Raw genomic sequence first — 27,545 nt, forward strand, 5'->3', positions numbered from 1 at the left:
TTCATATACTATCCGCCCTTCTTTCCAAGGAGCTCAGTGTGGCATACATAGCTTTTTCCCTTCACAACAATCTGGTGAGGGAGGTTAGGCTGAGAGTCAATGACCCACCCAAGTTAGTTTCATGGCTGAGTGGAGATTTGAACCCTGGTCTCCCAATTCCTAGTCCAGCACTTTAACCACTACACCACACTGGTGCCTAGTCTCAGGGTTGTAAAAGGGGAGTGTGGGATAAGAGTACACCAACCCTCTTGTGAGATCAGACCAATGTCTAGTTAACCATTCCAGTCTCCAGCAAGGAGGTTTGCCTGAGAAGCTTACAAGCTGGAATGAATATGCTGATTGTTGCCTCTTCACCCAAAGCTTCTTGATGCAGCTAAAAGCATCACAGCCACTCCCCTCCACCTCCTCTCCATCCTCAACCTTTTATGCTACTCCAGAAGCACCACTGGCTACTGGTACCTAGCTATAGTTGGCTTCCAGTGCCAGAGTGAGTGGGAAGCTAGCAAGACATCTTAGGCAGTGTGCCTACGGCACAGTGGAGCATAAGATTGGGCTGTCTAGTCTTATTGATCACATCCTTGTGTCTCCTTACACAAAACACTACAGCTGCCAATGTACATTTGGAGCTGTACTTCTCATTCTGCCTGCCTGCTACAGTTCTGGATGTCCCATCTAAAAAAATATGATAAACTGGGGGGAAAGGGTAGCATATCACAGATCTGGAAAAGATACAGAAAAGGGCAAGTCTTCCGCTATTTGGATGAATTGCAGTGCCGTTCTGAATGTTCTAAAGCATATATTTAAAAAAAAAAAGTTTGAAGGTTCGAGAGGGAAATAGAGTTAGCTTCCATTGCGAACATACTGTGCTTTACATGTCACCTGTGAACAGATGTACTGTACTGAAAAGTGTGCTATTATTACCGTAGAACTTTTCCCCAAGCATCCCAGCTAGACAGGTGTGTGTGCTTTATTATGTATTTCTAATTGCGTTTATATCCTACTCCCCCCCCCAAGGAATTCAAGGTGGCACACCTCGTTCTTTTCCTCCAATTCACAGCAACCCTCTGAGGTAGGTTAGGTTGAGAGGCTGAGACTGGCCCAAGGGCACCCCTTTGCACATCATGGCTGAGTGAGAATTTGAACCATGGCCTCACAGGTCCTAGTCTGATACTCTAACCATGATTACATCATGCTGGCTGGGGGGAGACAGCTTGAGTCAGGAAAAACTTGAGAACATTGGAAGCTGCCATATACTGCACCAGATTGGACAATTGGTCAATGTGGCTCAGTATTAACTACACCAGCAGTGAGCAAAAGGTAGATAGGGATCCACAAAAGACGTACAGTTCAAATTAAATAACAGGGTGGCTCTTCCGGCTTACTGAGCCTAGGAACTTTTGTGTACCAAAACTGAAGTTTCACACAAATGTCTACTCCTGGTAATTCAAGCGTTCTTCATTTCAGCAGCCCAACTAAAGGGCAGAAATGTCCTTTATTTTGATGTTGGCATTGGGAACCAGAATCCCTTACTAATCTATTGCCAGCCAGCCATACCTTGTTCTTTAATTTTAACTGTATCTGTACCTGGTTCCAGTTGGTAGATCTCAGAGTTCTAGTGAAAAAACTAGCTAAATCCAACAAACCTGAAGTCAGCCCACCCCTGGTCTACACTGACTGCCCTTGGCTCTCCAGGGTTTCAGGCTGGTTCCCAGCTCTAACTGGTAATGCTGGATTTGCACCTCCGGCATGCAAAGCAGGTGCTTTGCCAATGAGCTATGGCGAACAAAAATACTGCAAGTAATCAAACTATTCCAGATCATCACTGAAGTGCTTTTATGATTCATGTGTGAAAATGCTCTGCAGCGATGAGCATAATTAAATCCAAAGTGGTTGTTGCTTTGTACCTACACAGTAACAAGGCACAGGCAAATGTCTGGAATTTGGTGCAGATGAAGGATGATGTGGCATTTTGGCAAAGGATGGCAGCTCAGCAGGGTAGTACATCTTCTGCATGAGGAAGGCCCCTGGCTCAGCCCCTGGCATCTCCAGTTAGGGCAAGGAAAGACCCCCATCTGAAAACCTAGAAAGGTGCTGCCAATCAGTGCAGGCAATGCTGAGCTAGATGGACCAGTGAGAGAAGGCAATTTCCTATATTCCTGCATTGTTGGAAGGCTGTGCCTTAAAGATGACAGCATCTCAGTACTGCATCTCAGCCCTAGAAGAGTTTGTATCTGAGCCCATACAAAATATACTTCCTCAAGTCCCAAGTTGTCCTGAACCCCTGGCCTATCTTGCAGCAAGTCAATAGAATACCAAGTCCAATGTCCAATGGTCAATCCACTCAAGCCAAATCCAAAATCCAAAGGTCAGGAAATGCAATCCAGGGTAAAGCCAAGTCTTAATTCTAACAGCCATGAAACATAGTCTACCACCATCTACCACCTGTAGAGGTCCTGGAGAATCCAAGCAGAGGTCCATCAACATGGGCAGTTGAGCAGACCGCACCCCAGCTCTGCTTCCCTTTTGTACTTTCCATGCTGATTGCCATATCTGGGCTTGATGAAGCATGTGATCCTCACCTGTTCCAAGCCTACTGCAGCTGAGGAATCACACACCTCCTCCCAGAGCTAGTGAGCTTCACCTGGCCATCTAGGGAGCTGGGCTATGGGCCCTTCCTTGCCTCAGTCTCCCACTGCTCCCTATGCCTCAGAGCCCACCGTATTCAAGGATACCAGGACCCCTCGGCTCTGGTGATGGGTCCTGCTGCTCTGGTTCCTGTGCCCTGATCCCCATTCCTTTGCCACCCTCCGTCACCCTGTGAGTACTTCCTTCCCCACCCCTGCTTGACCCGGTGTGTCCCAGTCCCGGCTACACCCCTCGCCAGGATCCTCTTCCTCCTCCCCATCCTCCTGCCAGTTCATGATACAAGTTTCCACTGCTTGTATCTGGGGAAGGATAGCTTTCCAGAGTAATAAAGCATGCAGCTTCATGGGTTGGGAGAGGCAATGTCTTGTGACACCTCTCATTTGAGACATCTGCATTGCAATCTTACGTGTGGGTGCTCAGAAGTAAGCCTAACAAGTGAAACAAGCTTGCCTCCCTGGAGGAAAAAAAATCTATATAGCATTATTTCCAGGTACAATTAATCAGCTAGATTAAAATAAATCTACAGCTCCTCTAGCATGTTTACTTGGGCTATTGCCATCCAGCTTGAGAAGACTTGCTTCAGGGAAGGTAAGTTTTTGATGGGATTGTTGGTGTGCAATATGCTGATTCCCTTTTCAAAGATCTAAGATGAGGGTGGATCACCATTTGCAGCTCAAGGGATGCCTTCCCTCTGAGGCAACCTTACAAGAGATGAGTGAGGCAAGAGACAAAAGAAGGCAGGGCAATGAATGTATTTTTTTTTTTTACCTTTGTACAGTAGTCTATTTTCCACACATAGTCACACACACACCCTTTATGCAGAAGCAATAAGCATTATCAGAGTTCAAGGACATGGGGTGGGTAGGTGTGAAAGTGAGGGATGTGACCTGGGGACAGAGTGGAGGTGGTTAGGTGACAAGTCTGAGGAAACTCAGACGAGGACCACATTTGGCCCATGAGCCAGCATTTCGCCATCCCTGATCTAACACATTGGAAAACTAAATTCATTTTATCCCGTCTGTGACATAGATATATTGCATTGCCACCATAGTGGTGGTCTACTCAAGAGTAGCATGTCACACCACCACCAGGTACCCTTTCGCTGATGTAAGTTGGTGATTTCTATCAAAAGACGGAGGCAAGAAGTTCACAGGCCACTTGCTGGGCATCTCCGATTCAAATAAAGGTTACTATTTCTTTATCTAGCTGCATGCCTCCTCATATTTCCCCTTCAAACGGAGGCTTCATTCAAGATGTGAAGCTATGCAGGGTCTCCACAGCCCCTGTGTGCTCTAAATAAATGCCATTCAATGGAGGGGATTCTTGGGAGTCAGTTTTATTTCAAATAACATGCCATAAAAAAGGGAGAGTAGACCACACCAACACAATAAATGCTTTATGTTTATATCTAGCTCACTCCTCCGCCAAAATGGCCAATTCCCTAAAGCCAAGTAAAAGCTTCTTTCAGTCTAATGACTATTAATTAAAACGGAATGGTTTTCACCCAAGGAGAATTAACTGTTGTTTGCCAAAATGGATCTCCTCACCCTAATTCGTTTGTCGGGGTGCCAAGAAGGCAGGCTTCATGAAAATTTCAGCACGAGGAAGGGTTTTCAGAAAAGCCTCCACTGGATTAAGGAGCAATAACATATTATTCCCCACACTTCTCTCTACCTAGAGGGGTCAAATATTCTATAGGAAAAACCCTGCTGAATCAAATCAAAGGTCTAGGATCAAAGCCCACATGGGGGGCACATCTGACTCCCCCATATCACTCTTTCTCCCATCACTGTGGTGACCATAGTAAGTACATCAGTCCACTCATGATGGGGGGCTATTAAGGGCATCTAGCCCAATGTCCCCTCCCATGAAGCCATTGCTTATCTAGCAACCCATGGCCCTCCAGATGTTGTTGGACCCCATCATCCTTGACCATCCTTGGTCATGCTGGCTGCAGCTGATGGGACATGGTGTTCGATAGCAGCTAGAGGGCCACAGGGTCCTCAGTCCTGGTCTAGCTCTTGGCTTATTCACACATTGCAATGAACACATGTACAAGTGCTTGTGTGGAAAAGTGGACACTGATTGATTTAGACACCTCAGCTATTTGTGCATACAGGTTCACAGATTATATATGCATTGAAGGTAACATGGGAGCATCTTCAATGTTAAGTTCTCCTCTTCCATCACCACTACACTAGGTACTAGTGAACTCAGAGTTACTTTTGAGTAAGCATTTTTGGGATTGGTTTCCAGGCAAAGCTATGACCCATCATGTCTTAAAATGTCACTTGGCATCTGCACTTTGAATTTTGCATTTCTTGATCAAAACAGGTATTTCCCACCAAATTAGGAAGATGTTCTTGTTTTTAGATTCATTTTTCTGCCTTACATTCATCCTTATATCTCACACTTTCCAAGACCAAATGACTGATAAGGGCAAAAGTTCATCAGACTTGTGGGCACTAGAGACACAGACTCTTTTCAGTGGTGGCCCCATATCTCTGGCACTCATTCCAAAGTGAAATATGTACGACCTCTCTTTTAGCTTTTAAAATAATATTACAAACTTTTGTGTGTGTTTCAGTCCATTGTAAAGTGTGTGTGCTGGGCTTTTAAACTGTAGCTGCTTTTGGTTTTGTAATTGGGTTTTTTAAGTGTTATATTGCTTTAATTATGCTTGCAAGCTGCTATGAGAAAGCATTGTTTAACAGAAATGTATTAAGTAAATGAATAAAATTGATTGGGAGATGATTCAGGATAGACTGAACAGAGTACGATTTTCCACATAATATACTCAATGGAAACCACAGACACAAGAAAAAAACTGCCTCGGCTAGTACACTTGAAGGAGTGTCTCCACCCCCATCATTTAGCCTGGACACTGAGGTCCAGTTCCAAGGGGCTTCTGGTGGTTCCCTCCCTGCAAGAAGTGAGGTTACAGGGAACCAGGCAGAGGGCCTTCTCGGTAGTGGCACCCTCCCATCAGATGTCAAAGAAATAAATAACTATCTGACTTTTAGAAGACATCTGAAGGCAGCCCTGTTTAGGGAAGTTTTTAATGGTTGATGTTTTATTGTGTTTTTAATATTCTGTTGGGAGCTGCCCAGAGTGGCTTGGGAAACCCAGCCAGATGTGTTGGGTATAAATAATATTTATTTATTTATTTAAGCCACCAGCTTAGATGGCTTTGAAAGGAGACTAGACAAAGACTTAGAGGACAGGTGTGTCAGTGGATCATGGTAGTGATAATAGTCAGCAATATGTAGCTGCATATTTTTGGAGGCTTTGTGCTTCTGAAGGGCAGGGGAGAAATTATGGGGGAGGGCTACTGTTAGAGGCAGAAGGGCTGTTCACATGTTACCCGTGCACACAAAGAGTTGAACTGTACACTCATACAGCCATTCACATGCACCGTTCAGCAAATGTACAATCTGTGTACAAGAGCTGAGCTATATAAATCAAGTAGTGTACAGTCTTTCACATAAATACCGGTACTTATGTATCTTGTACATTTCAATATACCCCCAGATATTTTGATCAGGGAGATAATAGCGTGTCCCAAGGAGTTAATTACTCATGAGGACCAGTATCGCCACTCAAAATAATTCTGTGGAGGATCCTGCCCCTTTTGGAATTTCTAACTTGATGAACTCTTTCCCCCCCCCCCCCATGCTGCCTTCAACATGGTCTCCACTAAACGCAACCACTTATGCACAAGTTTGTGATGGACAATACTCTATGGAGAAGTCTACCCCTTTGGGGATTTCTAGCTTGCTGGACTCAGTGTCCTCTGTGACATGCGGAGTGACACCACCTCCAGGACACCCTGCCCTGCCCCTCCTATAGAGTTCCTATCCAGAGATAATGCTGTTCCACTGGTTCTCTCTATTCCACCATTATTATTATTTTTTGTTACCATCTTTACTGAAATCTAATGCTCACCTTATTTGGCCAAATTACATTGCGAAAATTAAGGTGCACATTAGATTCAATGGCACATTTACATTCGCCAGCAAATACTTTTTTGTTGTTTCATTGTACACAGGTTGTACAATGACAATAAAGGTATTATTATTATTATTATTATTATTATTATTATTATTATTTCAAGGTTCTGAAAATTGAGGTGCACATTAGATTCAATGGTGCATTAAATTTGAGTAACTATGGTATGCCCACTACCTCAATGCAATCCTCCGAGACCAAGAATTCCAGTTCACCTACCGTACTTTTCTGTGTATAAGACTAGGTTTCCCCCCTAAAAAATAATGTCCAAAATTTGGGGGCATCTTATACACGGATAGATCTCTCCCCATTTTCTTAAACCAGAGTCCCCCCAAAATACATGGGGGCATCTTATAGACAGAAAAATATGGTATATTGGCTCAGAGGCTTCTAGCATTAACATATGGACAAATATACAGTGTCTCTTTCCAAGTGTTTCTGGAGCTTGTGTTTTGACCTGCAGTACTTTGGCCTCTCTAAGTTGATGAACTCACAGTGTTTAGCTCTATACCCACCTCCCGCATTTAATTCTTCACTCCACCCCCCCATCTTCATCCCAGGGGGAAGATTTGTTCTGAACCGATCCTTACTCAGCTCCTCTCAGCTCCCCCTTCCCCCCTGTAATCAGTTTAAAAGCTTCTCTGCCACTTAAAAGAAAAAAATAATAATTTTAAGCACCAGCAGTCTGGTTCTATCACAGTTCAACTAGAGCCTATACAGGTCCAGCTTGTTCCCAAATGTTCCTCAGTGCCAGCAAATCCAAATCCCTCCTGACACTGTCTTCTCATCCACCCACTAAGACCTCAAAGCTGCACTGTTTAGCTGGCCTTGTAGGTGGAACTGGTAGCATATCAGAGAAAGCTACCTTGGAAGCCCTGGCTTTAAGCATCCTATGCAGCAACCTACATTTTGCTTCCAGGACATCACAACTATATTTCCCCATGACATTGATGCCAACATGCATCACGACCACCGAGTCCTCCACTTTCAGGCTATCTATTCAATGGACGACACAACATCCATAACTTTTGCACCAGATAGGCAATTCACCCTGCTGTCTGCATGGCCATCACACACCCATCTATGTTCCTACTGATCAGATCTCCTGCCACCAGGATTCCTTCACACGCTGGAGAAGAATCCTCAGCACAAGATGATGGCTGCTCATCCCTCATGGAAAGAGTCCCTTCTAAGGAACCACTTCCCTCTGCCTCAGAGTGACACCCTCCTTCTCTGAGTCTCCTCTTCTCCCTGACAACAGGGAAGCCATCACTGTAGAAGTGGGACACTGCTATGTCTCTGAAGGTCTCACCCACCAACCTCTTCACCTCACTCAGCTTCTACAGGTCTGCCCTCTGGCCCCCAGGGAGCACATTTGTTCCTGTAGAGTCTTTGCGCTGAGGACAGACCTACAACTTCTGTCCAACATGCAGATAGTCACAGATGTGACGTATACTGCTGGCTTTCTACTTGCATAACTGTTGTGTGGGTTTTTTGTAGCTTATTGAATAACTTAGGTTTGGTTTAGGTCAAGGAACAGAGGGTTGCAATAGTGTGCCTTGGCCTCTTACGCTGCTGCTGCTGCTGCTGCTGCTGCTGCTGCTGCACTAGCTTGGTATTTAACTCACCTGGATACTTTGTAGGGTAGGACAGAGACACTTTGGGCTCCCTGTAGCTGAAGGAGTTGAGGAAGGTACCAACCAGAGCATTTGTGTGAAAGGTACAGTAAGAATGTTTGTTGTGCACAGGGTTGCATCTATCTATCTATCATCTATATCATCTATCTATCTATCTATCTATCTATCTATCTATCTATCATCTATCTAATCTATCTATCTATCTATCTATCTATCTATCTATCTATCATCTATCTATCTATCTATCTATCTATCTATCTATCTATCTATCTATCTATCATCTATCTATCTATCATCTATCTATCATCTATCTATCTATCTATCTATCTATCTATCTATCTATCTATCTATCATCTATCTATCTATCATCTATCTATCATCTATCTATCTATCTATCTATCTATCTATCTATCATCTATCTAATCTATCTATCTATCTATCTATCTATCTATCTATCTATCTATCTATCATCTATCTATCTATCTATCTATCTATCTATCTATCTATCTATCTATCATCTATCTATCTATCATCTATCTATCATCTATCTATCTATCTATCTATCTATCTATCTATCTATCTATCATCTATCTATCTATCTATCTATCTATCTATCTATCTATCATCTATCTATCTATCTATCTATCTATCTATCTATCTATCATCTATCTAATCTATCTATCTATTATCTATCCATCATCTATCTATTATCTATCTATCTATCTATCTATCTATCTATCTATCTATCTATCATCTATCTATCTATCTATCTATCATCTACCATCTATCTTTCTGAACGGCATAAGTGGCTGGGACACAATTCAAGCTCTCCTTTAATCCTCAAATGGTTTGGGACCCAAATACCTGATGGGCAAAGCAGCCTGCCCATGCCTTAAGATCCCCTGAGGGTGCCTTTTCCAAGTTTCCATCATCTAAGGCAGACTTCCCCAACCACACTGACAGAGGCTGATGGGAGCTGAAGCCCCCCAAGTCAGTAGAATGCCAGGCTGCAGAAGGTTTAATCTACTGGAGCGAGCCTTCTCTGTAGCACTGTTTGGGTTGTGGAATGCTCTATACCCACCTCACCACCCCAAATGACACTGTAGTCATTTTGGCACCAGGTTTGTTTGCCAGGATACTTTTTTTTTTTTTTTTTGAGTTTTGGTGGTGAATTCTGAACCTCATCTGCTTGTTGTTTTTCTCTGCCTCAGTTTCTGTTTCTGTTGCTGCTGCATGAGTGTTTTATTTCTAACACCCCATCCTTGTATCTGCATGCATGAAGGGCCAGTTTATAAATATTTTTAAAGAAATGAATAAGAACTCTGCACATGCCCAGAATGTAAGAACATAAGAAGAGCCCTGCTGGATCAGGCCCAAGGTCCATCTGGTCCAGCATCCTGTTCTCACTGATGCCTATGGGAAGCCCTCAAGGAGGACTTGAGTGAAACTGCCCCCCTCCATTCATTTCTCCAATCTTCTGTTTAAGCCACCCAAGTCCGTGGCCATCAGTGCTCCTGCGGGAGTGAGTTCCATAGTTTAACTACCATAGGGTGAATAATTCCTTTTCCTTGCTCTGAATCTTCCCACATTCAGCTACACGGGATGTCCAGGAGATCTGGCGTTCTGAGAGAGGGAGAAAAACTTCTCTCTATCCACTTTCTCCCCAAACTGTACAAAATTTCATACACCTCTATCATGCACCCCTTGAAGCCAAGGTGTCGGGAAATCTGGAGAAGGAGCACTTTCTTGGGGAGGCGGTGAACAGGTCCAAAGAAACAAAGAGAAACAAAATGGATCTCCGATGTGAAAATCTGAGATTCTTCCCCACCCGCCCGCGCGCGCTTCCCCTGTTTTTGTTTGGGTGTTTAAATGGGGGTGGTGGTGCGGCTGGAAAGCCAACCTGCTCCCCCCCTTCCCTTCGGAAGTGGCGCCGAATCAGCGAGCAGCGCCACGGCCATTGGAGGAGCCGCGTCTAATCCCGTCCGCGGGAGAGAAAAGCGCCCCGCACGCCAGCGCCTGCCGGCTGCTTGCTCGCTGCCCGTCTCCGTCCCCTTCCCCCTCGCACTCCGCCTCCGAGCGTCGCGACTGGCGCGCAGTCGAAAACAGCCAAGCCCGGGCGAAGCTGGCCAGCCGGCAGCCGCCGCTCCGGAGCTCCGCCCGCAACTCCCATGCCGAGGAGGCGAGATCCTCGACGGGGTCACCGCCTGGGCGCTCGCTCTCCTGCCAAGGTGGAAGCGCGTCTCCTGTTCGTGGGGAACTTTGGGGGGAAGGGAAGGGGAGGAATCCGGGAGACAAGCATCAGAATAGCCATTTATTATTTATTTGTCATTTGTCATCATCATCATCATTTCTGCATAAGGGACTCCTGCTATTTGGGTTGATCATGCCTGATTTTTCTAAGTCTCTCCTAGCTCGGGGTGGTGGTGGTGTTTATGTGGCTTGTGTGCCTTTGGAAAGCGGTTTCAATTCGGAGTGGGGCTGCAACGAGCGGCGCCAATTCGAGAGCGGGGTGCGTGGGTAGCTGCTGCCCCGCGGCCGACGGTTTTTTTTTTTTTTTTTTTTTTTGGCTGATGGCAAGGCGAGATGCCTCGGGTTTGAGGAAGACAGGACCTCGGGTGGCTTGTCTTGGCGCGCGAGCACACAGAGCGATCCACAAGCCTGGGGTAAAGGCGAGGGCTTCTCTTGGAATCGATCGGGACTGGGAGCAGAGTCTTCGGGCGAAACTGGCGTGAGCACCGAGCTGTGAGTTCGAGTTCGTGAAGCGGGGTGGGAATCCGAGACCGCTGCTTAAACTAAGACGAGGGATTCGAGGGCGAGTCCTATATAGATGCTTATTGGAGACAGGCTTCCAGCGTTTGTGGGGGTTTAAACATTGGCTCAGGTAAGCTGAGGATCGAGCGGTGGTGGTTGTCTGTGGCATGATGAGCTAGCGGCTTTCCTCGCTTTCTAGCTGTGCAGCAAGATCCTGTGCACGTACGGCTTACTCTCAGGGAAAGAGCCCCTGAGTTCATTTAGGTTTACTCACGCAAGCCGGCATGCCTAGGACTGCAGCCAGCGCTCGTCTCTCTCCACCTCCTCTACAGCCCCAACTAATGTGTTTTTCATCCTCCTCCTCCCCCACCCCCCTTTTTGGAAAGATATGGAAGAACAAGATACTGAGGCTACCGCTGGATTCTGACTCTTCCGCCGTCGCCTTCCTTCACCATTTCGCTCCCAGCTTTCTGCGGACTTCCCGATTTGCTGAAAATCTGCAACAGTGTGGAAAAGGAATGAAACTTCTTGAAACTGGATTACAGGTAGGAGGAGATTCCCCCCTGAAAAAAAGTTCTTGCGATTTATCTACTGTTTATCTTGCATTTATCTCCTAAACCCTTTGCTCCTCACCCAGTTCCTGTTTCCAAATTCATGAGGACTGCAGGCTTGACTTTAGAAATTTTTCCAGGTTCAATCGTCTGGTGAAACAGGGCTATTTCTACATGAAACAAGAGCAAATCTCCTCAAAATAATGCATTCCTACTCCATGTAGGCTGGAGTAGCTCCAAAATAGGTAGGGTGGCGGTAAATAGTTGTGGCATTTTAAAGACCAGCAGATTTATTTTGGTATAAGCTTTGCGGACTAGAGTTTGCGTCATCTCCGCCAAGTTATTTTGGCTTGTGGGACTAACGTTGCAATCCTGTATCTACTTACTCGGGAGTCAGTGTCAGTTAACTCAAGGGGCTTCCTCCGTTGAGTCCTGTCTCACAGACGCAGGCAGGAAGGCCAAGGAATATACTTTGCGTATTTTATTTCAAAAAATGGATTGCTCAAAGAGCAAAGTTTGGGATCAGGGCGGTCTGAAAAAAGGAGGGGTGATCCCTTATCAGGAAGATTACAGGACTGGAGATGGGGGGAAACAGGATGATGGAATGGGGACAGTGCAGCCTGGCTGGTATTAAACACTTTTCAACTTCCTTGACTGTTCAGCCAGAACCAATTTGAGAATATTTGGAAGTAAGTGCTGGAGTTTGCTTCCTACTAGCAAATTTAGTTCGTGCATTTTAGGACCACTGCATTAAAAGCACTTCATGTCAGAAAAATTGTACTCATAGTTTGCCTGGCATTCTAAGCAAGGGCTCTTGAGTTCTAAAGGTAAAGGTAAAGGTACCCCTGCCCGTACGGGCCAGTCTTGACAGACTCTGGGGTTGTGCGCCCATCTCACTCAAGAGGCCAGGGGCCAGCGCTGTCCGGAGACACTTCTGGGTCACGTGGCCAGCGTGACAAAGCTGCATCTGGCGAGCCAGAGCCGCACACGGAAACGCCGTTTACCTTCCCGCTGGTAAGCGGTCCCTATTTATCTACTTGCACCCGGAGGTGCTTTCGAACTGCTAGGTTGGCAGGCGCTGGGACCGAGCAGCGGGAGCGCACCCCGCCGCAGGGATTCGAACCGCCGACCTTTCGATCGGCAAGTCCTAGGCGCTGAGGCTTTAACCCACAGCACCACCTGCGTCCCTTGAGTTCTAGATGAGCACAATTGAGGATGTAGTCCTATACATCCTTATATGAGACTAAGCCTCACCAAAGTCAGCTTCACTTGCTGCTGAGTAGACCTATTTAGGATTGTAGTATTTGTAGGAAAGGTCCATGCTAGAGTACATATTTTGCATGCAGAAGATCCCGGGTCCAGTTCTTAGTACCATCAGTTACAGAAGGGCTGGGAAAGGCCTCAGTCCCAGTTCCCGAACAGCCACCTCCAGTTCAAATAGACAGCACAAGGATAGGTGAACCAATGGTTAGAGTCACTCTAAGGCAGCTTCAGATGTTCCCAGTAGGAAAATCAGGTGCAGAATTCAGTGGAGTGGAGGAAGAGTAGCCAACCACAGGAGATTGTGCTATCACTGCATTTTCAGAAAAATATAATTTGTGTAGTAGTGGGTTTCCCCCTTTCCCACATTTGATCAATTTTAAGCAAGCCAATTTTCCGTCCGGGTTGAATTTGCCCATGTAAGTAGTCTTGCTTGTGAAAGAAATAGGTAGAAGCCTAGGTTGAAGGGACCTCAGAGGTGATATACTCCAACCCCTGCTCAATGCAGGATCTGCAATGCAGGATGTTACTACAGCATCCTTGACAGATGACCACCCAGCCTTTGCTTAGATAAGCAAAGGAGAGACCCACCACCTTTTAAGGCAGCTTTAGCGCTTCCTAATATTTAGCAGAAAGATTGTACAGGATGAGATTCACATGCCACTAATGGAGTTTAAGAGAAGATACCTCTCTGCGGGTGTGTGTGTGTGTGTGTGTGTGTGTGTGTGTGACAGTCAATAGGACCAGAGATGTATCATTGGAAGGAAGGAAGGGACAAAGTCTCTGGACCACTCTACAGGCTACAACCAAAATCTCCTCTTGTATGGATCACATTTATGTATGCCAAGTATACTTCTAAAGGGTAGATTGGCAAAGGCTTAGAGAAGAATAAGGACAGTGGCATAGTGGTAAATTCTGAAGTGTAGCAATCCCCATGACCGAGCTCCTGCACCCATATCCCTTCTAAGATATTAGGACAAAAACAAACTTTTGCCTAAATGCTGACATGATGGTTTCAATGCTAAGGCAGTTTTTTTATTCTTCCCCTGCTCCCACTTTGCCTAACATTCAGCCTGATGAAGAGTTCAAGAAGCTCAAAAGGTTGCTTACTATTTTGTGACGCTTTTAGTTGGCCCTCATAAAGAGATCTTGGAATCTTTCAAAGCAATCGTGGCTTAAACATGTAGCCATGCATACTAGCGTAATCTACGTTTCCCTCTGTTTGGTGCATTTCACTTGGGGGGGGGGCAACTTTCTTTGGCATACAGGGGGTTGGTGATTAGCAGCCCAAGAGACTTTGTCATTGTCTCTGCTCTTAAAGAAGTGGTGGCGCTTAGTCCCTGCCTGTCTGTAATCTACTGCACCACTGTGTGGTTTGGCGGGGGGAGCTTCTCAGGTTCTAAGAACAGGTATTTGGGGAAATTGCAGGCAGGAGACTGGAAAGAGATGGAATTCTATGTCTAGAGAAAAGTTGACTCCTTTCTCCTACTCAACCTCATCTGCCTTTGTAATGCTCATTCCGTAGGTTACTGCCCAGTATCCAATAAGACTGCTGGCCCACCTAGCACAATATTATCTATACTGGCTGGCAGTGGTATCCCAGGGGTCTTTTCCCAGACCTTTCTGGAGCTGCGAGGGTTTGGACCTTCTGCATGCAAAGCAGATGATCTGATACTGAGCTATGACCCTTACCCACCTGCATATAGATCACCCGCCAGGGCTTCCTCAAGCATATGGTGCATGGGTATTGCTCCATTCAGGTGAATAGCACTAGCTTGCAAGCATCCCACTTGCATACCAATTTTAAAGGTGCTTGCTCTGGGATAATAGGCTCGAGGACTGTAATCATGTGCTTCCTCTTATGATGCACCATCAGTACAGAGCTGAGGAGAGGGGGCAAAGGACGAGAGTGTCTTCCAGAGCAAGAAGGCATAGGCCAGGTCTCCCTCCTTGTGTTTGATTTCGGATTTTATTCAGCCAAGGAAATTATTTCTAATTCTTTGCGGTTCCTTGCCAGTGAAGCATTGGTTAATGTTGAGCAGCTATGTCATTTGCAGGTTTCTCCCATATTTCCGTAAGAATAATTTCTTAGAGAGAGTCTTCTTGCCTAGAGTACTAGAGTTGCCTAGAGTTTCCCCTGCCCTAGTGTGCATGCAGTTTTGAAGGCATGTATCATTTAAATGTGGTAGATGAAAATCCTTTAATCCTCTAATCCATGCCCATTCTGAGACCATGGGTGATCCAGTCCATTTCTCCTGATGCAAAGAGTTTTGTTTGTAAAAATGATCTTTGGTGAAATTTTGGGATGTTGATGGAAAATGGCAAATGTTCCAACCAGAAATGTACTATTCTGCATGTCCACTCATCAGTAGCAGTACAGAGCTCACAGTCTTGTCACAGAAAACTGACTCCTGGTTTTCTGCATCACAAGATTTCTTAATCTCATCAGCCTAGTATAGGGAGGGGTGTGTGTGTGTGGTGTTGCTGTTGTTGCATATCTACTGCAAACTAATCTTAGGTCTACCAATAGATCCCAATCTATCATCCTTGAAGCTCCCACTGCAAACCACTCAGAGATCTCCCAGTAGATCTCCTACTACCCCCCTTGCAGATCTACTGCTGACCATTTGAAGACCTACCAATAGGTCCCAGTTTCAGTATATGTGCTGCCGAAGCAAGCAGTTTCTACCATTTGGCCACTCCCACACTTAGGGAATTCTGCTATGGGGCAGTGTGGCTGTCACCGGTTAGTATTTCATCCCCTGTCCCCTTCATGTTAGAAAAATCCTCCCACTTTTTCCACGCTGCAGCTGCTGTTGCACAAACTGAAAACCTTCAGCACATTTGCAAGATGGGGGAGAAAAAAAATAGTCCATTTGTTCCAAATGCCAAAGCAGCCCTCAGCCCAGGAAGCTGTTGTATGTGTTGGAAGAAGGAGTGGCTGGTTCTTAAAATAATAATGGGGGGGGGGATGCTCCTTGTCGCTGCAAAGAAGTTTTATTTATCCTCTGTTCGTCATCAGAAAGCTGGTTCCCTCTGAAGATGTCTTGAGGTATGGGGGTGGGGGTAGCCCTCAAATTAAATGCTGCTGTGGAGCTTCCACCCCCCTCTCCCTGCTTAATGGGGAACCTGGTTGCAGTAAATCAAAGATTCACTCATTTGGAGCCTAATTAATCAGCATCCCACTGTAGTGAAACAACGCTTTCTTCCTAATGGAAGCTTTGAAACTAGCATGTGGATCACAGCGAGGTCTCCAAGAGACATCAGGAGGGTAAAGCTCTTCAGTGTGAAACACATTTTATTTATGTTTGGCTACTGTGGCTTTCAGCTTTATTCTGAAATGTTTCTGTTTGTCTCTCCCTTGGTCTTCTTCTTCCTTTTTTGCTGCTGAAATGCACAAAACTCCAAGCCCGTGGTCACAGTTCCTTTAATGTGCACTCACAGCGCTGGTTTTTTAAATCTGCATTCATGTGGCAGTTATCCAAAATGCATATGGATCCTGCATTACATTATAAAATACCACTGTTTGATGCATTGTTTCTCAAACCAGTTTCACGCCAGCTGGAGTCCTCGAGCCATTCCTAATTCCTCCCTAGCCAAGGTGTGGACACCCTAGTATAGGGTCAAGACATGCCACCCTGTCAATGTCCCTGCACACCAACAGAAATGAACTGACACTAATGAAGCTATGCTGATGTGAACTGCTAGGTGAGAAAGGGCTGTGAAATGCACTGAAAACAAAAACTTTGATGTCTCAAAAGCAGTAATGTGAACACACCCTAGGACATTGGGGTGCCCATGTATTTTGGGGCAGACTTCAATCACTTTCTGAGTTCCTCAATAATGGAAAAGAGAGAGAAGTTTGGTATGTGAGTGAGTATTTAGTGGCCAATGTGACTGCAGATTTGCATCAGAAATAGTTTTTTTTGTTTGTTTACAGCTTGGCATGCAAAAACTGCAGGCAGCTTAAAACCTCTCTCTCTCTTTCTTTCTGCATGCATAGTAAAACTGCATCCAACCCCTCTCTCAAATAATAAGAGGCCTTTTAAGGGGAAAAAAATACAATTGGTTTCCTTTTTAATTTCACTCTTTGAGGAGATGCAATAGAAGCATCTGAGACTTTTGGAGACACTCGTCCTCATCTGGGTAAAGGAGGTTTTCCAAATAAAACGTGCTGCTGCTGTGCAACGCTCAATGTACCGAGACAGCTCAAAGACACAGAATAGCAGATAGCAGATAAGAAGGGCATCATTTTGGCTGCTAATGAAACACACCTTGATGGCTGCATAGGGAGAAATGGGCAGCCGTTCTGTTTCTCCAGCTTTCCCACGGGAGAACACTCAAAACTGCAAGTGAAACATGGCACCGCTGCAATGGATAGCCAGAGCCTCATGCTAGAGGAATATAACAAAGTGGGACCCGCAACAAAATGTGGCAGAAAATCTTTGCCCACTCATAGGAGTGGTCCTGTTCAGGCCACCAATGCCTTCAGTGTGGTGTTGTGGTTAGAGGGATGGACTAGGGCCTGGGAGACCAGGGTTCAAATACCCACATGGCCATGGCCACATGGCTCACTGGGCCAGTCACTGCCTCTCAGTCTAACCAGCCTCATAGGGTTGCTGCAGGGATTAAACAAGGAGGGACAGAACCATGTACACCGTCTTGAGCTCTTTGGAGAAAAGGTGGGGGTATAAATGAAAGAAAGCAATCTTATAAGCAACCCCACCAACCTTAGTTCCACCCACCTGCTTGACTTCTTGCTTACTGCCAGTTGAGGTGGGAGATCTGTCTGCCATTGGCTCTGGCTCCACCTACTGTGGGCCTGTCTGTTAAAGTTGCTGCAAGTGGATTCCTTGATTTGGACCTTGTGTAGAGTACAAAATGAATTTGCTTTCCACCACAATAAAGATTTTCAAAGCTTTACTGGAAACAGTCTCAAGATGGTTACAAATAAACTTTGCAAAATACAAAATAGCTCATTGCTCTTAAACAAGCAATGTGGTCCCATCTTCTTTTTAGTCCTTGGTGCAGTTCAATAAACTTTCCTCTTTCTGGTCCCAGAGGGAGACGCTATGCTTGTTCATCACTCCGGTTTCACTTTCCTGAAGAGAGATTGCAGCTCCGGTTTCCGGTGATGAGTCATCAATTAGTCTAAAGACTAAAATGGAAATATCCAGCCGCATTCGCCAGAGACAAACCTCTTGCCGGATGGACACCTCTCTGCATAGCATTTTAAATTCGAATATTGAAACAATTACATTTTATGCATATTAAACTAATACCTTTAGCACTCCCACCCTACCAGTCCCAAAAGGAACCAGCCAGCACTGATCATAAGCTGTTAAGGGTTCAGATAGACCAAATCCTTTTCGCCCCCACTCCCTCCTTCAGTTTTACATCATTCATTTGCAATGGACATAGCGTTCCATTGCTTCTGGACCAAATATGCTTAATCTTCACTGGGCTGCTCTGCGGTGGGTGGAGGATTCCTCCTTGTTTTTTGTTTGTTTGTTTTGTTTTTGTGTGTGTTTTTTACTGTACTGCTTCAAAAAGCCAGCATTCCCTCAACATGCTGATTTCTCCTTATTAGTTCTCAGTGGCCCCGTTTAATCTCCAGTCCTGTCGGCACTGAGTCTGCTATTAGTGGAGAGAGTGATGTAACTATGCAGGTCCCTTGCTCTTCTTTTATGGAGCTACGTATCCCACGATCTCTTCCTCCTTAAGTACCTGAATGCCTCCATCTCATGGTTTATGGCGACATCGCTCCCCTTCCTTTCAATGACACATCTACAACCTTTGGGCTTGCTGTTCCGAGAACATCAGCTTCACTATCCTTTCGGTTACGATGACTGCATTCTGGCTTTTAGTGCTCTTGCACCACGTAACCACCTAAGTGCCCCATGGGATTTAGCAGCCCGGTGAGATTGGATTACCTAGGCCACTCGGCAAGTGTCATTTCAGGGAAGCGACTTCTGTTCTGCAGTGTGGGCAGGGCTAATGGGAATGTCTGCTTTGCAATCCCCGAGGGTACCGGATGCTCTACAAATGCCAGTTGTAGGTTCTGGGGTTCTCTTGTTCTCTTGCTCACATTCTCCTCCTCGCCACTCTTGTGACTTCCACTCCACTTGCCTTCCCTTTTGGACCCCATTCCAAGAGCGACCCAATGGGATGTTTATTGCTGTTAAGGGCCCCAAATCAAGGGCTGCTCACCTTTGCAGGCCCACTGGCTCATCTGGATTTTTGAGAGAGTGCCATGGGTCACTTTTTACCATTTCCCCCTCTTTTCTTAGGGGCTGAAGGAAGGGACCAAAGCTCAATGGAAGAGCACTTAGAATGCCCCACGGAGGACATTAAGGTCCATAAATAGCAACACCCTAGAGGTCCCAGGCCCTAAGGAAGTTAGATTAGCCTCAACCAGAACCAGGGCTTTTTCAACACTGGATCCAGCCTGGTGGAACGCTCTGCCTCATGAGACCAGGGCCCTGCAGGATCTGATTTCTTTCTGCAGGGCCTGTAAGACAGAGTTGTTCCGCCTGGCCTTTGGCTTGGAGTCAATTTGATTCCCTCCCCCTTTTTCTTTTTTCCTTTCTCCTGTGATGAGGCTGCATTTTAATGTTTTAATTTAATCTTGTTTTTAAGTTGTATTCATTCAACTTGTTTTTATTATTGGTTGTTAGCTGCCCTGAGCCCGGCCTTGGCTGGGGAGGGCGGGGTGTAAATAAAATTTATTATTATTATTAATCATAGAATCATAGATTGTAGAGTTGGAGGGTCCCTGAGTATCATCTAGTCCAACCCCCTGCAATGCAGGGATATGCAGCTGACCCATACAGGGATCAAACCTGCAACCTTGGCTTTATCAGCACCACGCTCTAACCAACTGAGCTATGTTGCATGCGGAACACGTTCCAGGTTCAATCCCTGGCATCTCCAGATAGAGCTAGGACTGATCCTGGCCTGAAATCCTGGAGTCGATGATGGCAATAAATGCACTAGTGGTCTGACTCGGTATTACTGCCTGTGCTCCTCTGTTGACGCTGATTTTTTAGTCCTTGCTTGGATTAGAGTCGATTTAACATTGGACTTGCTGTGATTTTCACAATTTCATATATATTTTTCAGCTGCTTTGAGTGAATCCTTTGGAGGGCATAATGCACACACACACACTTGTACCACCTCTCCAAGGGTAGAGGACTAAGCTTGTGGGAGGCTACAGCTCCTCCCGTCGCTCACCTGGAGAGAGCAAGTGAACAGGCAGCAAGAAGGAGAAGGAGAAGCAGGAGGCTCTGGATGCTAGTATTGGACCTTCTACCAAGTAGCAGTTCTTGGCAGGGACCCAACAATGCCGACTTCTGATGCCGGCTCCGATTCTTCCATTTAGAGATGTGCTACTTTGCATCTGGTCCTCTGTCCAAGTGAGGTTGGTGAGGACAAGCACCGGCGCTTTCTCAGAGCTAGTGCCCACGTTACAGAATGTGAATCCTGGCCATATCTGCTTGGCTTCTTCCCTTGCTGTTTTCTCTTTGACAGGTGAAAAATGTCTCTTGGGATGACATGGGACCAGGCCATGTTTTTAGCTCATCAGAGATGTATTTATGGTCGCTTTAGTCCAGCTGGATCTTTCTGCTTCTAGGATTGTTTATGTGTGGGGTTTTTAAAAATACAAATAAAATAAAATTATGCTGTTTAATGTTGCGTGCCTCTCCGGGTGCCATTTGGCAGAGAGATAGGTCTATAAATATCTGAAATAAATTAGTGGCTGGCGTGTAATTGCAAAGAGCATTGAGTTGCGAGTGATCCAGGAAGCCCATATTTCAAACTTCACCCAGTCCTTGAACTCAGTAGTCTGCCTAAGATAAGCCAACAGCTCAGAACTCTTTACTCATTCTCCATTTGCAGGACATAAACACTGGCCTGCTGCACAAAGTTGTTGTAAGGAATCCTGAGATGTGGAACATTTTAACTATGAATCTAGCTATATATTTATAAATCACCTTTTGCTAACAATTACACACGCCAATGATACCCTGATATGGCAATAAGTAAAAACAACAACAGGGAACTGATGGGTTGTATCCACAGTTCTTCTAGACCAGGCTTCCTCAACCTTGGCCCTCCAGATCTTTTGAGACTACAATTCCCATCATCCCTGACCACTGGTCCTGCTAGCTAGGGATCATGGGAGTTGTAGGCCAAAAACATCTGGAGGGCCGAGGTTGAGGAAGCCTGTTCTAGACCCATTGAAGTTAGTGGATATGGCTCTAACTTAGTTTTATTAAGTTAAATGAAGGTCTACTCTGAGTAAGGCCAGCATTGGAAACAATCCAATGTTTTTATGTAGCAACACCCAAAGTTGTTATAGAATTTAAGGCTGTTGCCCACTGAATGACACTTCACACTATTGATTATATGACTTTTAGTTGATGGATTTAAACAGATAGTTCAATTGACATACATCACTATTTGGGTAAAAGCAATATTTCTGAAACAGGAAGTGTTCAAGGCTGCTGCCCTATTCATACTTATATAGGAATAAGTCCCATTGAACTACATGATGCTTATTTCTGAGCATACATGTATAGGATAGGACTGTAAATGATATATTCATGAGTCAGGAAGGTATACTTTAGAAGAAATATTCCTCCTTCTTTGTCAGAAAAAGTGCTGGGGGAGATCACTATCTGCAGGTTTAAAAAGCACTTTCACCAAAAGAGTTTGTGTGTGTGTGTGTGTGTGTGTGTGTGTGTGTATTCAAACCTGCTGCCCAATTAGCAAGGGACACCACTGTCAATTAAAAGTTTTTAAACTGATCGATTTGATCGATCAGTTGATCGAACATTGCAGCCCTAATGTAATTATTTAATACACAGATAAAATGTATACTCCAATTAGCAAGTGGATAAGGTTGCAGTTGGACTGTAAGACTGCAATCCTATAAGCACTGACTAGAGAACAAAGCGGATTTACTCTCAAGTCAAATTGAGTAAAATCTCAGTTGGATTTTCTTCCGAGCAGATATGTGTAGGATTTATTTGTTTTTATTGACCTGTAGAAGTCTTTATATACTGTCCTCTCATAAAATATTGGGTAAGTGTCTCGCAACACAAAAACATTTTTCAAAAAACCATTAAAAACAGTACCAAAAAAATCATTAAAATGACTGGCTCCTCAAGAAAAAATTAAACAACTACATAAGTCTGCCACCATAAAGTCTTCAAGAGACGCCTGGAAGTCTAAAGCAAGGATGTCTGCTGAATCTCTGACGGAAGAGTCGTCCACAGTATGGTACCAGTAACCCTAAATAGCAGACTTCTGGTTGAAGCCAGTTGACTCGGCTGGGATATAAGGGTTCATGCAGGTAATCTGGGCCCAAGTTGTTCAGGGCTTTGCATATCAATGCAAGGGCTTCAAATGTGGCCTAGTAGTCTATGGACAGCCAGTGCAGATGTTTTAACAGAGCTGCTGAACATCTGTCCCCATCAACTGCTGGAGCCTCCAGGCCAGGGGCAGCCTCACATAGAGTGCATTACAGTAATTCAGCCACATGGTTACCACTGTGTGGACTACAGAGGCCAGGTTCTCATGGTCCTTATAAGGCCATTCCTAGCCACAGAGGTTACTTGGGCCTCTATGACAGATGGGTCCAGGAGTACACACCAGCTATGTGCATGCTTCTTTAGAGGGAGTGCAACCCCACTGAGAAAAGTCAACTGGCCTATCTTCTGGACACAAGAACCACCTACCCAGAGAGCCCTCATCTTCCCAGGCTTAAAACTCAGTTTATTGGCCCTCACTCATTCCCTAGCAAGTGGCGCTGTGGGTAAAACCTCAGTGCCTAGGACTTGCCTATCGTATGGTCGGCGGTTCGAATCCCCATGGCGGGGTGAGCTCCCGTCGTTCGGTCCCAGCTCCTGCCCACCTAGCAGTTCGAAAGCACTCTTAAGTGCAAGTAGATAAATAGGTACCGCTTTATAGCGGGAAGGTAAACGGCGTTTCTGTGTGCTGCGCTGGGGCTGGCTTGCCAGTTGCAGCTTCATCACGCTGGCCACGTGACCCGGAAGTGTCTTTGGACAGCGCTGGCCCCCGGCCTCTAGAGCGAGATGAGCACGCAACCCTAGAGTCGGACACGACTGGCCCGTACGGCCTCATACCTTTACCATTCCCTAGCGTTAGAGCTTCGGCTCAACAGCCTCCATTGATCATGCTTGTTGTGTTGCACTCAGAGCAGGATTTTGGCAGGGAGACATCCAGGACGTAGCTCAGCAGAAGGGTTGGTTTATCGCATTTTGAAGTGAAGTGAGACACACTACTGCTGAAAAGGATAAGCCAATGCAAGACCATTTAAAAATGTGGGGTCTAAATTGCCATAAGCACACCATGGATTTCATTTTTTTTAAATAAATATTTATTAACAGTTTTTGAATACAATACACAACAAAGAAACAATATAACATATATCTTAACGTAGTTTCTTGACATCTTTGGACTCCCTCAAGTCTCCCGCTCTTGCGTTCCTCACAATAAACTTTTGCCAGCAATTTATCACCTTGTTTCCAATCTTATTTATCTAGTTTCCCCATGTTGTTTCTCTAATTTTAGATATCCTTTATTCAGATCCTAAGAGTTTAGTGTAGTCTATCCAAAAATTTATCTTTTCTTAAATCTAACTTATCTTCATAATTCCATCTAAGTTAATGGTGCCAAATTATTTATGATCTAGCAACCTTCTTAACATTCATACAATTTACAGTGTTTTTGTAAATACCTGGTAGATCTTAAATTTCTTCCAGTCTTCTTCAACCATCTCCTCTCCCAGATCTCGGATTCTGCCGGTCATCTCGGCCAGTTCCATATAGTCTATCAGTTGCATCTGCCATTCTTCCAGAGTGGGTAGATCTTGGGTTTTCCAGTGCTTAGCTACGAGTATCCTTGCTGCCGTTGTTGCATACATGAAAAATGTTTGGTCCTTCTTTAACACTCTCTGGCCGACAATACCCAGGAGGAAGGCCTCTGGTTTCTTAGGGAAGGTATACTTAAATACCTTTTTCAGCTCATTATATATCATTTCCCAGAAAGCCTTCACTCTAGGGCAAGTCCACCAGAGGTGAAAAAATGTTCCTTCGCTTACTTTACATTTCCAGCATTTATTATCGGACAAATGGTATATTTTTGCGAGTTTGACTGGGGTCATGTACCATCTATATATCATTTTCATAACATTTTCTTTCAAAGCATTACATGCAGTGAATTTCAGCCCAGTAGTCCACAACCTTTCCCAGTCCTCAAACATGATATTATACCCAATGTCCTGTGCCCACTTTATCATAGCCGATTTTACCGTTTCATCTTGTGTATTCCATTTTAGCAGCAAGTTATACATTCTTGAAAGTACCTTAGTCTTAGGCTCTAACAATTCCGTTTCTAACTTCGATTTTTCCACCTGGAATCACACACCATGGATTTCAGTGTGTGTGTTTGTGTGTGTGAGAGAGAGATTTGCAAGGAAGTCAGTCATTTCTGGAGACAATAGGAGGGATAACCTACCCATTTTGCCAGTCCATACATTTTGAATGTCACTTTTTCATAACCAGATAGCCACATTCTGTGCACATAGCACACATGGGTTGTTAAGCTGTCAAAACAGGGAAGTCCAGATGTACTTTCCAAAATTTCTCTGGAACTGTAAGCATCAATCGGGGGTTGTGATTTTTGTACCTGATGTTTTCTGGGCAAATTTGTAACCACCCCAACCATAAATACCTATGCACATAACAGCTCATTCTAAAGTGCATAGGGATAATGGGAATGACAGCTCAAAACATCTGGAGGCATCAGGTTGGGGAAGGCTTGCTTGATGATGCCTAGGTTGTCCAGGTGTGCTGAATTGGTAGATCTCTTGCAACTAATTGGTTTTCTAGAATGAATGCACCTCAAATCCCTTTGATTGGTACAAGTAATAGAATCATAGAATTGCAGAGCTGGAAAGGTTCATTCTAGTCCAACCCCCTGCAATGCAGGAATCTCAACTGAAGCATCCATGAAAGACGGCTGTCTAACCTCTGTTTAAAAACCTCCAAAAAAGTAGAAATCTGCAAGCATAACTACTGCTCATCAGAATTTGTAATTATGGGAATGCATTTACTACCCTTGGATAAATCACCTTATATCCTATAAGAGCTTTTCAAGAACATCAAACTCCTTTGGCAACTGCTGTTCAGCCTTGCACATCCGTTCCCTTTCAATGAACTTGACCACTGAGTTCTTTTTTTATCCCTCTGACTCATTTTTTTTCCAGCTTTGTGTTTCCTTTGCCTTCCCCCCCCCCCTTTAAAAATGCCTGACGGGAACCTCTTAATGCTATTGATTAATCCCAAGCATGTTAGCTTGACTGAAGTCACCCACCAAAACATTTTTATCTTCCTTTATATGATGACCTACATATGCAGTATTCATGTGTGTGTGTGTGTGTGTGTGTGTGTGTGAGAGAGAGAGAGAGAGAGAGAGAGAGAGAGAGAGAGAACACACACACATGTGCACTGTTACCAAAAAACTCAGTTACAAAAGATATGAAAGCTGGGTCTTAAGATCCCCTTACTTCCCCCCTGCATGTATACACCTGCTAGGAATGTTTTCTTTTGATTGTGAGATGGAGAAAAAAGTAGACTCCAAATGGACAATGGTTTCCAGTCGGGGTGAGTGGCTTTTCTCAAAGAATTCTGGGAGCTGTAGTTTGTTAAGGCTGCTGAGAGTTGTTTGGCTGCCATATGTCTGGATTTTCTCAGATGTTACTGGGATTCCAAAGGCAGAAATGCTCAACAACTTTAGGGGTTTCCTTAAAAAAAAAAGTTCAACAGCTTTCGGGGCATCCTGGTTTTTACTTTCAGAAATATGGCAACCCTACCTTATTCCCCTTCCAGAGCAACAGTTCTCAGAATTCCCTGTGAGGAAGGCTTGACTGTTAAACCACTCAAAGTTCTGTAGCTCTGAGAGGGGATCTGAGGTGGTCTAACAACTCTCAGCACCCTTAACAAACTGCAGCTCCCATAATTCTTTGGGGTGAGCCATGACTGTTTAAAGTGGCACGTATGGCTTGAATGTAGCTAGAGACAACACTAATCTAGATAATCCTATGGTCTGACACAATGTAAATCAGATACTTAACAGTGTGGTGGAGAGCCAGTGTGGTAGACTCGTAATCTGGGGAACCGGGTTCGCATCTCCGCTCCTCCACATGCAGCTGCTGGGTGACCTTGGGCTAGTCACACTTCTCTGAAGTCTCTCAGCTCTACTCACCCCACAGAGTGTTTGTTGTGGGGGAGGAAGGGAAAGGAGATTGTTAGCCGCTTTGAGACTCCTTCGGGTAGTGATAAAGCAGGATATCAAATCCAAACTCTTCTTCTTCTTCTTACCTCCTTAGGACATCCTTCATTTGATATTTAATTGTTCTGTGGGTTTCCTCTTCCTGAAATTCTACTCTTCCCCAATTTCAGTTTAACTACATAGGAGATGTTTTACCATTCAGTACCACCTAGCAGAAAAAAAGATGGAAAACCACACAGGTGCAGAATACCTGACTATTCTCAAGCAGAAAATATCTCCGAAAGCACAGCAAGGAATATAATGATATAATATCAATCCCACATTCCACATTTTCACAGATGGAATTATTATATCTCACTCCATATTTCCTTAGATTTATTTTGCTTGAGATTACTAAAATATCAGTTTTGCATCTGAAATGGTTTCCCACTTTGGCTTTGGCTTCTTTTTACATTCAATCCAGAATTACAGCATATACCGGTACATTTTGTCCTTTTACTGATGTGCCCATGTCCTGCTTCCCATTGTGAGGTAAAATACCTCACGAAGCAATCTCCGCATAAGTATGCAGAATTTCATTGAGATAATCTCTCTTTTTTGGGGGGTGGCGGCAGGGGGGTGTATTATCAATGCACATAACTACAAATATATGTTTGTAATAGGAAAATACGTGAATTGAAATCTGTGGCAAACAGTGGGCCCAGCACTCTATATGCCATTATGTGTGACTCTATTTTTTAAAAAGAATTGGTTACTTTATAATTGGTTACTAGAAGCAATTTCAGCAAGTATCCCAATAAAGAAAAAATGGACACACACAACCAAGTAATTTGGAAACCCATAATCCAGAGAGCAATTCATAGGAGGAGAATTAAAGAAGCATCCAGGAAGTCTGATCCAGCAACAAATCATCTAAGTATAGTGTTCTAAGGGACCCCATGGGTCATCTATTCCAACCTCTGTAATGCAAGCATCTGCACCCAAATGGGGTTCAAACCATAACCTTGGCATTGTTATAAGAAAAAAAACCTGCCCTTTCCCCCTTATGGGGTATTCAAGAATCTGTATAGAGTGGGTCCCCTATTGGTAGGAGAAAATAACAGAGGCCAGCCAGAGTATATTGAGAAGCAAAGCGGCTAGTAAGCCTATCTTTATTAACTGTTGCAACAGGGTCCCCACTCACCACATGCAGAAGGGAGGAGGAACCCAGAACCATGGTGTGCAAGCCCTTTATATAACCTTTGAAGTTGTCCACCCTGCAGCCCAAAACCAAGCCCCAAAACATCATACACACATCACAGAAGGAGGTGGTCTACAATAGAGGAGGCGGTCTACAGCAGAAATCCTGTTTGCCAGGATACCTGATAATGGT

General features: G+C 44.7%; 1 protein-coding gene across 2 annotated transcripts in view; it reads left to right on the forward strand.

The window, feature by feature from the left end:
* CHRM2 (cholinergic receptor muscarinic 2) overlaps positions 1-27,545 on the forward strand; it is a 176,808-nt gene that overhangs the window by 14,630 nt on the left and 134,633 nt on the right. The window contains exons 1-2 of one of the 2 annotated variants that reach the window (XM_083700672.1): positions 10,335-10,519; positions 11,429-11,587. The gene's annotated coding sequence lies outside the window, so the exon portion shown is untranslated. Of the gene's footprint in view, positions 1-10,334; positions 10,520-11,428; positions 11,588-27,545 lie in introns of those variants that run through there. The other variant, XM_083700673.1, reaches the window with a different exon arrangement.

The sequence above is a fragment of the Podarcis gaigeae genome (genome assembly GCF_964106915.1).
Source record: "Podarcis gaigeae genome assembly, chromosome: 10".
Classification (NCBI taxonomy): domain Eukaryota; kingdom Metazoa; phylum Chordata; class Lepidosauria; order Squamata; family Lacertidae; genus Podarcis; species Podarcis gaigeae.